A 12943-nucleotide genomic window follows, 5' to 3' on the forward strand; every position below is an offset into this window, starting at 1 on the left:
GAAATGAAAAAAATGGCCTTAGTACAGCTCTATAGACAAAAGCAGAAACATTCATATCACAGTTCCCTGCTATTTCGGTGAATTCTGCTGTGCACTTCACTATTGCCCTTGTGACAAGGACACCATTAGAGGCAACAGTCTTCCTTATTTCCCACTTTTTGTGAACATTTTTTTTTTCTCTGATAAATCAACAAGCACATCGTAGGTGATGCCTTTTTATTGGAAACATCTTATACCTGTATATTAGTGAAGCTAGTATGAGGAGGTGCGGAAACGTTCTCAGTCCAACCAACCAACTTCCTAAATTCTGAGCATTATTTTGCTGCTGTAGCTGAAAAGAGAGTTATCTTATTTTGTTAAGTGCCAATTTGCAGAAATGAAATTCTCTGTTTTGACATTGTTTCGGATCATTGAACCAAATCCACGTCATTCTCTACTTGGTTGGGCTGAGAACTTTTCAGCTCCCCCTTGTATACCATTTTAATTAGCGCCCAAAGGGACTGATGACTCTGGATAGCAGGGAGGGAATGCCAGCAATGGACAAATTGTTTTCTGGTTCTATATTTGAAGCAGTGGGTATATGTCACAAACTGGCTGCAAAAGTAAGCCAGGCGCCTTCCAACTTTTGAACAAAGATGCACTAGTTCATTTTTAAATTGCAATTATTTTGTTTTTATGTCAGATGTCACATTGCACATTTCTAGTATACATTGTTCACCTTGGCTCCTAGTTGTATTTCCTATGTTTGTTTGTTTTTTTTCTTCTTTCCAGTTAGATGCTTTTTTTCCTATTGCAATTAGTGGTATATCAATGCATCTTATCAAACTATTTGTATGGAAGTTTTTGCATAAAAACTTGTTATACCACTTGTTCTTGGAAAGGTCCAAGCAGTTAACAAATATGCAATATATTGAAAAAGAACTCCATTTAAAATAGGACAGAGCAATATACATTACATTAATCCCATCACACAGATACCAAATCTCTTGTATTTATCCCATAACACGGGATTCTGACTATATGGTTTATAAATGCAAAAGTCTTGTTTGGGATAAAATTTGCATGTTGTTTTTATTATGAGGTATATAGGGGCATAATCAAAAAACTAAACTGTCCAAAAAATACCAAAGTCAATATTTGGATGTCCTAATCGCCAGGAAATCCAAGTGTTGATAATCAAAACCATTTTCCTAGGTGTCCAGTGGGATGTTTCCTCCAATGTGCAACCAGAGTCCAAAGGGGCATGTTACAAGGCATGTTATGGACATGCTTTGGGTGGGCTTTGAGCATGCTAGACTTGGATGACTTTTGGGGCAAATTCTATAATCAGTATCTAAATTTAGGCATCGGTAGGCACCCTGCCAATGGTCATAAGCTACAGAACTGAAGTGCCTATTGATAAATAAAAGGTGGCTATAATGACTGCTGGAATCGCGGCTAGGTAGCCAGTTTAGATTACTTAACACAAAAAGTATGCATGGATAACACCTGAAGTGGCATTAGGCAATCTAAAGTGGCTACCCAGCCATGAATCAAGATAGGTGGCTGAAATGTATGCCCGGGTAACCCTATTGGCCAGATCTCTAAGGCTACTCCCATGGGAGGGGCCATAGGGATCGGCCAATGGGAGTCTTAGGCCACTCTCAGTGCATCCCAGAATGCACTGGGAAAGAGGACTAAGACTCCGGTTGGCCCAGTTGCCTAAAGCCCCTCATATGGGAGTGGCCTTAGAGATCTGGCCTAATCAGGGCCTTATGTCCCTCTCCAGTGCATCCCAGGATGCACTGGGATGGGGAAGGCCTGTCATTCAGAAGAGGCGGGCCTGCTGGCCAAAGGGCGTGAGCATTCCTCTGGCCAGCCTTTCTCTAAAAGATACAGAAAAGGGTCCAGGTGGGTTTCAGGGGATGGGAGTGTTAATGGAGGGTGCTGGCAGGAGGGATTGGGCATCTCTCCAGCCATGGATGTTCGGAGGGGCTGCCAGCAGGAGGGATTGGGCATTTGAAAATGAACGTTTCTCCACTTCTGACTTTGGACATCTTACAGGAAATATTCAAATTCAAATCTAAATAAAAATAAACTTAATTGTTCTATCAAAAATGTCCCTTTTGGGGCATTAAACGAGGAAACCTTCCACATCACTACTTCTCTTAACACCTTTTAACCTTTGAATTTATTGGGGGCATGGGGAAGGGGTTGTTTCTTCTTCTACTGGCCTTATGCCACATCTCTTCCAGTTTTCAGATATTTAGGATCCTACCAGCTTCTGCATACCATATCACCATACTTCATGTCCCATGTTATCTTGTATTCACCCACACCATTCTTCTAGCCCAATAATGATCTCGTTCTGACATTCATTACTCAATTCCTTCTTCTACTCCACACCAACCTAATGACTTAGAAAGAGCCATAGCTACTTAGGCATGCAACCATGACAGGTAGCATTCTTGCCAACAAGTAGATATTGGCTTGAAATTCTGGGGAAGAAGCCTATTTATGACTCACCCCTTTCTCTATCTCTCCATCTGTAAGTTTTCTACCTGTCTTTCTTATGTTCATCTCCTCTCTATGAATCTCTTCTTTCTCCTTGCAGAATTTCCTAATGCAGCAGCCTAAATGCATCAGTTTCCCACACAAGCTGCTAGCTTAACTGGACATCTTTGGGAATATCTAGTTGATTTTTCCAGTTGTCTAACTGGATTTCATTATCGAATATTGATCTAGTACCTAGCATGTGGTACAGAGCAAGAGATATGTTTTCAGCTATAGAACTGAGCAAAACTTGGCACACACGTATTAGCTTTCATTTGCATCTCAGTAGACTAAGTCTCATTGCCCAAAGGTTTTGGTCTACTTTCTGCTTCCTAAAGCATTATCAGGTGCTTTGGCATACATCCTGAGACTTTAATGAACAACAGCTTAATTACCATGTGCAATAAACTGGTTTAGCCTGCTTGATAACTTAGTGACCTTTAGTGAATTGGTCCCACTGTATGATATTAACAAACTTGCCTGTCTTGTTAATATCATCACCTGTGTCACCAGTTTCACACTGGCTTTCCTACTTGCCTTGTGTTAGCGTCTGTAATGGGCAAATATTTGCTAAATTTGTCAAAGAAATAAAAGAAAAAAGAACAGATGTTCATCTTTCTGTTAGCATGAGTAAATCAACGGGACACATCATGTGAGTATTCTCGCACGCCAGACATATATTTTAGACACTGCATGGGATGATGAGTCACGTATTCTGTTCCTTTAATTTATTGATCGTGAAGCATAAGGTATCAGCTGCTAGAAGATTAGGATTGTAGCAGCAGAGTGCTTGAAAATAGTCTCAGGCACTCATTTGCAGCAACCACTTGAAGAACACAATTTGACACCTCCTTGGTGAGCGTAATTGTTACACTGAGATGCTTAAATAGAAGGGACTGTTCAGGTATTATAATTAAGCCATCACATCACGTTTTGCAGTTTGTTAACAAAGATCGTTCCTAAGCAGACTCTAAATTAGCATATTTCTTCAGAGTATCATTTTAGCTGGAAAGTAGTTGAGAAAGGCTCATAACCCTTTACGCTATTTTTAATTAAAAGGATAATAGTATCTGACAGCTGTCCTCAGTATCAATTGCAATGCCATTTTCTGCACCTCATTATCAATATCTTCATTTTTCTTTCACTCGGCACCAAGAATGACTTTTTCATCATACTCAACACCACAATTAGCATAGAACCTCATGTATAGCTGTATGTATTCCGCACTTATAACAGAACTTCAAATTGATAAGAATCAGCTTATTGCACTAGCCAAGACTAGTATCTGAGAAACCTATTGAGGGGAAGATTCTCAAAACTTTCCAGTAAAATCCAACAGGCTGCTGTTGCGGCTGTAAATATAATGATTTGTACAAGATGAGCCATTCTCAAAAACCCGCACATGCAAACCTGCGGAGAGTTGTGGAGGGTTGTAATGAATCACTGGTGATAGTGATCAGCACACATGCAGAATATACCCGCACATTAAAAAAAAAACTAAAAAACAACTCCTGACTTAAAGGATGGCAGGTGGGATGCCCACTCCTTCCCACTGCCGGAGTCCTCATCCCCCTGACACCCCCAGCAGGAGGGATGCCCACTTCCTCCTCCCACTGGTGATTCCCACCTCCCAACAACCCCTTGGCAGGACGGGCCTTAGGTATCTGGGCCAATCAGAGCCTTAGGCCTCTCCTAGTGCATCCCAGTATGCACTGAGAAGGTCCACCATTTTGAAGAGGTGGGCCAGAGGGAGTAGGTATCCCTCTGTCCAGCTTTGGACTGAAAGGTACAGGGGTGTCTGGAGGGGGGGGGGCATCACTGGCGGCAGGAGGAAGTGTGCATCCTTCCTGCTGAGGGTTGTCAGGGACAAAATTTTCTGGCAGGTTTGAGCAGTCAAACCTTACTTTCCTGTCAATGCCTGGGCCAATCAGCGCTCAGGCACTGACCAGAAAGTAACGCTACAACAGCTCAGACCTACTGGAAAATTTTGCCTGCAAATGTAGGACAGTGAGATTAGGGAATCACCCGGTGAAACAGAGAATCTCCCAGAGTGCTCATTTATATATTTATGACCATGTTGTAATACATTTGCATTGCAGAGTCTGGCCTGATTTTCAGCTTATCTGCAATGAATATTTACATGATACATTTGGAGTAAGAAACAGATTAACTTGCTTATTCTAACTATATTGAACATCAGACTGGTTCAACATTTATGAACAAAATCTGCACACCTCCACCTTCCCCCCCCCCCCCCCACCCCTATTAATAGGATGAAGCATATACATTGACTGGTCTTGCAAGTGCAAAATCATGCCAAAGACGAGATTGGATTTTTTTTTTCTTTTCCTATCTTTCTTTTTTGCTATTGTTTCATAGATGATAAAGTGTTGGACTTCCAGAGTATGATCATAGAACGCATTAAGAGCTGAACATAGAGGCAGGCCATTATAAAAAAAAAACTCCTTTTGGAAGTTTTTTTTGATAATGGACATTTTCCCTGCTTCTACTTTCAACGTTTAAGGCCTTAGGCCAAAAGGGGACTTAGACTTTTTTTTGATTATGCCCCTCTATGTATGTTACCTATAATATTGATGCTGAAAAAGATGGCTTCGTAGCACGATTCTATAAATGCTATGAGTAGTGTATAGAATCATGCAAAGCAGACATACATATCACTAACAGGTGCATGGATCGGGTGTATTCTATAACAGTGCACCTAACTTTTTAGGAAAGCCCATGCTCCTCCCCTGGCCATGTCCCCTTTTGGAATTCATGAGACTTGTACCACTTAATAGAATGTATTTAGAAAGTTGTGCACATAGGGCCAGCTTCTGTATAGGATGTCTACATTAAGTACTGCTAGGCACCCTAATCAAGGATACCTAATGACACCTAACTTTGGAATCCATGTGCAACATTTTTTTTTTAATTGGCTTAATTGATGTGGTAATTGATCACGGACCTGAGACAGAGGAGGTTGCTGAAGAAAGGGAAGTCTGCTATTATGGTGGGAGACTCGATCTTGAGAAAGGTTGACAGTCACGTAGCTGGAGGAAGGGAGGACCGGCTGGTGACTTGTCTCCCAGGGGCCAAGACACGAGACGTCACCGATAGGATCGAGAGGATCCTGGACGGAGCAGAGACGGAAGAGACTGCGGTGATAATCCACGTCGGAACGAATGATGTGAGCCGGAGGAACTTCAGCATGGCCACACTGACTGACCAGTTCAGGGTCCTGGGACGAAAGCTGAAGAGGAGTATCCGGAGGATAGCATTCTCAGAGATCCTGCCTGTACCGAGAGCAGATGCAAAGAGGCAGGCAGACCTCCAGGCTGTGAATGCATGGTTGAGGAGATGGTGCCAGGAGGAGGGCTTCCACTTTGTGAGGAACTGGACGTCCTTCTGGAGAAAGAGTAAGCTCTACAGGCGGGACGGCCTGCACCTGAGCACAGCGGGAACTAGACTACTGGCAGCCAATGTGAAGAAGGAGATCGAGAGGGCTTTAAACTGAGGAGAGGGGGAAAGCCGACAGCTGATCTGATGTTGACGCTTCGGACAACAGTATCCAGAACAGATGCTGAACGGGCTGACTGCAAGGAGGAAGTAGAGAGACCGATGAATCTTATGATCAGACAGCGAGGGAAACATCAGGTAAAGGGAGCTTGCTGGGAGGAGACTAAGGGGCATGGAGACACAAGGGGAATGGGTGGCACGAGGGCGAAAGCTGAGGGCAACATAGGGGTGCCACAAGGCGAGGGGGATCAAACGGAGGCTCAAGGGATGATAGCCCAGGAGGGGGACGGTAGGGCTAGAAAACCCAGAGGAAAAGCGGGGAAGTGGGGTGGCGGGAATGTGGGGAAACCGAAAGCTACGAAGGTAAAGGCTGAGGGCAAAGCAGAAGCACAGGGAACAGGAGAACTGCCCGAAGTTCAAGGGGAGGCGGCCCAGGTAAATACAGAGGTGGAGGAAAAACGACGGGACCTGCGGTGCTTGTACGCAAATGCAAGAAGCCTCATGGCCAAGATGGGTGAACTAGAGGTCGTGGCCAAGGGGGAAGACCTGGATATAATTGGAATTACAGAAACATGGTGGACAGAGGAGAATCAATGGGATGTGGCGCTGCCGGGGTACAAGCTCTACAGGAGGGACAGGACCCACAAGAAGGGGGGAGGCATAGCACTATATATAAAGGAATCTATCTACTCGGTCGGGATGGACATGGCAAAGAAGGCAGAGGGGCTGGAATCGCTATGGGTCAAATTGCCGGGAAACAAGGGTGCAGGCATAAAACTGGGGCTGTACTATCGCCCACCTGGTACACCGGAAGGAGTCGGACACGACTTGGAAGCTGAACTGAGACAAGAATGCAGGACTGGAAGTGTAACAGTGATGGGGGATTTCAACTACCCGGGGATTGACTGGAGTATGGGTCACTCCAACTGCACTAGGGAAACAGGATTTGTAGAAGCTGTGAGGGACTGCTTCATGGAGCAACTAGTCAGGGAACCAACACGAGGGAGTGCTACTCTTGACCTCATCCTAAACGGATTAGGGGGGCCTGCAAGAGGGGTAGAAGTGGGAGGACCACTAGGAAACAGTGACCACAACGCGATCAGATTCACATTAGAAAGGGGGACACCCACAGTAAGGAGGACCGCAACAACTGCGCTCAACTTCAGGAAAGGGAACTATGTTGCTATGAGGGAAATGGTGGGGAGGAAGCTCAGAAACATCCTTAGGATAGAGACTGTAGGAAGCGCCTGGACCCTATTCAGGGACACCCTGCAGGAAGCACAAAGAATGTACGTCCCCAGTTTCAGGAAAGGCGGCAAGAACAATCGGTCAAAGGACCCGGTTTGGATCTCAACAGAAGTAAAGAGGGCAATAAAAGACAAAAAAGTATCCTTCCGGAGATGGAAAAAGGACCCAACGGAGGTAAATCTCCAGGCACACAGGAAATGCCAAAAAGAATGCCACCAAGAGGTTAGAAAAGCAAAAGGGAAATACGAAGAGGGGCTGGCCAGGGAGACGAAAAACTTCAAGGAATTCTTCAGTTACGTAAAGGGGAAGCGACCAGCGAGAGAGGAGGTGGGGCCGTTGGACGATGGGGATAGGAAGGGAGTGATTAAGGAGGATAAAGAGGTAGCTGAGAGGTTGAACACGTTCTTCTCGTCGGTTTTCACGAGAGAAGACACATCTAATATACCGGACTCAGAGGAGCTCATGAGTGGGGAACAGGCTGAAAAATTGGAACACATAGAGGTAAGTAAGGAGGATGTCCTCAAACAGATAGACAGGCTAAAATGCGGCAAATCACCGGGCCCGGACGGGATCCACCCAAGGGTTCTAAAGGAACTAAGACAAGAAATAGCGGGCACAATCCAGCATGTTTGCAACCTATCCTTGAAAACTGGAGAGGTACCAGAGGACTGGAAATTGGCGAATGTCACACCTATCTTCAAGAAGGGATCGAGGGGTGACCCCGGGAACTACAGGCCGGTGAGCCTGACTTCAATTATAGGGAAGATGGTGGAAGCTATGATCAAGGACAGTATTTGCGAGCACATCGAGGGAAATGGCCTACTGAGAATAAGCCAGCATGGATTCTGTAAGGGAAGGTCATGCTTAACGAACCTTCTGTACTTCTTTGAGGGAATAAGCAGTCGGGTGGACAATGGGGAACCTATAGACATCATTTACCTCGATTTTCAAAAGGCTTTCGACAAGGTGCCACATGAAAGGCTGCTTAGGAAGCTGTGGAACCACGGGGTGGGAGGGGATGTGCACAGATGGATCGAGCACTGGTTGTCGGGTAGACTGCAGAGGGTCGGAGTAAAGGGACAATATTCTGACTGGCGGGGAGTCACGAGCGGTGTGCCACAGGGATCGGTGCTGGGGCCGTTACTCTTCAACATATTTATCAATGACCTGGAAAAGGAGGCAAAGTGCGAGGTTATAAAATTTGCAGACGATACTAAACTGTGCGGCAGAGTTAGGTCCAGGGAGGAGTGTGAGGACCTACAAAGGGACCTGGACAAACTGGAAGACTGGGCAAACAAATGGCAAATGCGCTTTAACGTGGAAAAATGCAAGGTCATGCATATAGGGAAAAAGAACCCATTGTTCAACTACAAATTGGGGGGGGCATTGTTGGGAGACAGCAGTCTTGAGAGAGACTTGGGTGTGATGGTGGATAAATCACTGAAGCCATCTGCACAGTGCGCAGCAGCCTCGAAAAAAGCCAACAGGATGCTGGGCATCATAAAGAGGGGCATAACAACCAGGACACCGGAAGTCATCATGCCATTGTATCGAGCGATGGTGCGTCCACATCTGGAATACTGCGTTCAATATTGGTCGCCGTACCTCAAGAAGGACATGGCAGTACTTGAGAGAGTCCAAAGGAGAGCAACGAAACTGGTAAGAGGGCTGGAACACTGCCCATACGCTGAGAGGTTGGATAGGCTGGGGCTCTTCTCTCTGGAAAAAAGGAGGCTCAGAGGAGATATGATAGAGACCTTCAAAATCATGAGGGGCATAGAGAGGGTGGATAGGGACAGATTCTTCAGGCTGAAGGGGACAACAGGTACGAGGGGGCATTCGGAGAAACTGAAGGGAGATAGGTTCAAAACAAATGCAAGGAAGTTTTTTTTCACGCAAAGGGTCGTGGACACTTGGAATACGCTACCGGAGGAAGTGATCAGGCAAAGTACGGTACAGGGATTCAAACAGGGATTGGACGGATTCCTGAGGGATAAAGGGATCGTGGGATACTGAGGGAGGAGCTGGGATGTAACACAAGTATAGAAAGCTAACCAGGTAATAAGTATAGAAACCCAACCAGGTCGTGCATGCGCAAGACCAGAGGGTTAGGAATTCGATGGGAAGATAGGACTTCAATGAAAAACCAAGGTGGCAAGGGAGCCCCTTCTGGTGATTCAGACAGGTCGTGACCTGTTTGGGCCGCCGCGGGAGCGGACTGCCGGGCAGGATGGACCTATGGTCTGACCCGGCGGAGGCACTGCTTATGTTCTTATGTTCTTATGTTCTTATGTCAATTTTGAGTCAAAAAAAAAAAATAGCAATTAAGAGCTTGGTGCCAAACTCTTAGGATGCCTAGTGATGCCTAAGTGAAGGCGCCCTCCAAACCTAATGACACCTACCTGAAAAGTAGGCGCGGTTAGTGGCAGAGAATAGGCATGGTTATCTTAGGCATTGCTAGGTGTCCGAGTTAGGCGCCAGTAAATTAGGCCAAGTAAAACCTGGCCTAATATACCAGCTCCTATAGAAACGCCCACTCTTCATTCCCAGATATACTCCCTCCACAAAAACATAAAGGTTTTTTTTTAGTGCATGGTGTGCGTGTGCAGAGTCCTAAATTACCATAGGACATCTTAATACATCCTGCGTTAAACGCTTTCAAGCTGCAGTAAGTGTGCACTAGAACTTCCTGTAGCTTAGTAAAAGGGTCCTTTAGAAATATACAACTAATACTTACTTTTTTAGGGGGTGGTTCTTGTTATATTGATTCTTACATTGATTCTAATCTTTTTCAAACCAATTACAACAGAATTTTTTCCCCAGGCCAAACATTTTCAGTTCATTTGGCTTTTATTTATTTATTTTTTTTACACACGGTTTTCAGAATTATTGTAGGTTCATTTCACACAATCGTTTTAATAGAAAATGTTTCACGTATGCTATAGCTTTCTGAACTGCACTACAGCAACCTTTTGCTAAACTGTGTTAGGTGGAAATGCAAGACTAATGAGCAAAAAATGAAAAATGGCCTAACAAGGAAGGCAGTAAAACAGTCTGCATCAGTTTTTTCATCTGTGTGCACTCAATGTTTGGTAATCACTATTTTGTGTGTGTGTGTGTGTGTGTGTGTGTGTGTTTGTGGAGATGTATCAAGAGTAAAGAATGAGAGGAGAGAGGAATCCAAGATGGCGACGGAGTAAGTCGCGTCGGCGAGAGGCTCCTGCACAATTGGCAAAATATTTACTAACTTGCCTTTCTTCCTATCTTTGCAATGCCGAAGCGCAGGGGAAGACAGAGGGGAGTTCTTCCAACTTTCTCTGCCTCTTCGCCGTCGACGCAGACGGCGATTACAAACTTTGCCGTCCCAGTTGAAGCAGGCGCATCCGCAGACCGAGGGGGGCAGACCTCGATCTTGGAGGGCGAGACTTCGCTCAGCCCGATGGGACCTGGAGTTCCTCCTCGCCCCGGGACGGTGTCGGGAACGTTGTTTGCAGCACAGGAAGCTCCGGAGTTGATTCTTCCGGCGGTGCTGCAGATTTCCCCTCTGACTCCGGATGAGATGCACAGCTTGTCAGCTCGTTTGCAGCCGACAGTGGAGAATGGAGGAACAGAAACCTGTTATGTTACAGAGAAGGAGAAGGTGGAATCTAGTGGACTGATTCCTGGTACAACTTTGCTTCCTCCTTTGATAAGACCCGATGTTATAGACATGGAGGCTATTTGGAGTGGCTTGGAATCATTGTATAAGGTATGCTCTCAATTCGTCACTTCAGCCCAGAGTACTAACATACAGCTTAAGACTTTTGAAGAGAAACTTCTAAAACAATCCGATAGAATAGACAAATTGGAAAAATTTGTTAATTGAAGCGAAAGCTTCAATTAACTTACAACTGAAGGATAAAAATTTACTTGTTAGTGTTAGAAAATTGGAAAATTTGGAAAATGCTAATAGGAGCTTGAATCTTAGACTTTTAAATTTTCCTATTTCCAAATTCCAATCGGCAAGAGAACTGTTTCATTCCTTCTTGAGATTAGTACTTAAATTTCCTGAAAACAATTTACCACCGTTACATAAATCATATTATTTAAACATTCCTAAAGAGGATAAAGGAAAAGGAACCGTAGCAGGAGACCTAGATCTCACAGCTATCCTGGAAACATCTCAACAAGAAGAAATTATGGGAAGAGCAACCTTATTGGTAACCTTTGTCTTTCATCAAGATAAGGAAGCAGTTCTTCGTCTATTCTACAAGACTGATAATTCAGAATTCCATGGTTCAAAAGTCTTAATTTTTCCTGATGTATCAAAATGGACTCAAGATAGACGAAAGAAATTTTTAAGTTATCGTCAATTAATTTTGAGTATAGGAGCAACTTTTCAGTTACGTTTTCCCTGTAAATGTTGTGTTACCCATCAGAATAACAGATATATATTCTATGAACCTGATCAGTTGAAATTTTTCCTTGAGGGTAAGGCAGCTGGTTAAGCTCCAATTCCCTCCATGCCTTTTCTATTAACCAGGATGATAATTTAATTTAATCCAACTGTTTGATCTCCTAATCTAATTTGAATTAATATTTCTTGAATAACCAACTTCCCTTGGAGGTGTAGGATTTCTCTCCCTAGTTTGTGGACTATGAACTTAGTTAAATTTGTGAAATTTGTGATTTACAATTTAGGTTGTTTCTTCTTAAATGTTTATTTCTATTACATTGTTGTTTAACAATTTGTAAAACTATAAATAAAAAAATAAATTAAAAAAAGAGTAAAGAATGAGAATGGATGTGCTAAGAACTGTCAGTTAAAGATGCCTTTAACTGACAATATGATACATATTTACTTTAACAGCGACCAAAATTTCTCTCTTTTTCAGTTTTCCAGCAATTCTTTACCTTTCCTACTACCTTTTGTATTTCCCTTCTGTGTACCTTTTCTTTAAATATTGTAGGTCTCCCCCCATTCCCATTGTTTTCTGAGGCTTAAGTATGTCAGTCAGCCCAAGAATGTCCTATTATCAGCCATGTACGTCTAATTGGTCTAAAGGTTTGTCTCCTTGTTATTTTTACATTTTTTCTGTACATCGCTTTGTACCTTTGGATAAGCGTTTAATCAAAAACTTGAATAAACTTAAACTTAAACTTAAACTTAGTGCTGTGCTACCTGGTTAACACATGCATAATGCTGGAGCCATTAACACCACCTAAATAGGAGGTGGTAAGTGCTCCCATGATATATATTTTTTAAATAACCTCAAGCTAATATTAACATTAGTGCATCACCACTAATGGAAACCTTTTTTATAGCATGGATAAGCAGCTTAGTTAAAGGTTAGTGTACATTAAGGGCTCCTTTTACAAAGGTATGCTAGGGCCTTAACGCGCGCAATAGCACACGTTAAATTCCAGAGCGCGCCAGCCACTACCGCCTCCTTTTATAGGAGGTGATAGCTTTTCGGCTACCGTGCACTAACGCACGTGGTAATTTTGTGCGTGCGCTAAAAACCCTAACGCACCTTCGTAAAAGGATCCCTAAATCAATTTAGAATGCATTCAAAATTTTAAGGCACACTAACTGACCAAATGCACACTAATGAATGCTCACCCCAATTTTTTACATGAATAAAATATGAATAAAATATTTTCACTT

This window comes from Geotrypetes seraphini, chromosome 1 (genome assembly GCF_902459505.1).
Source record: "Geotrypetes seraphini chromosome 1, aGeoSer1.1, whole genome shotgun sequence".
NCBI lineage: Eukaryota > Metazoa > Chordata > Amphibia > Gymnophiona > Dermophiidae > Geotrypetes > Geotrypetes seraphini.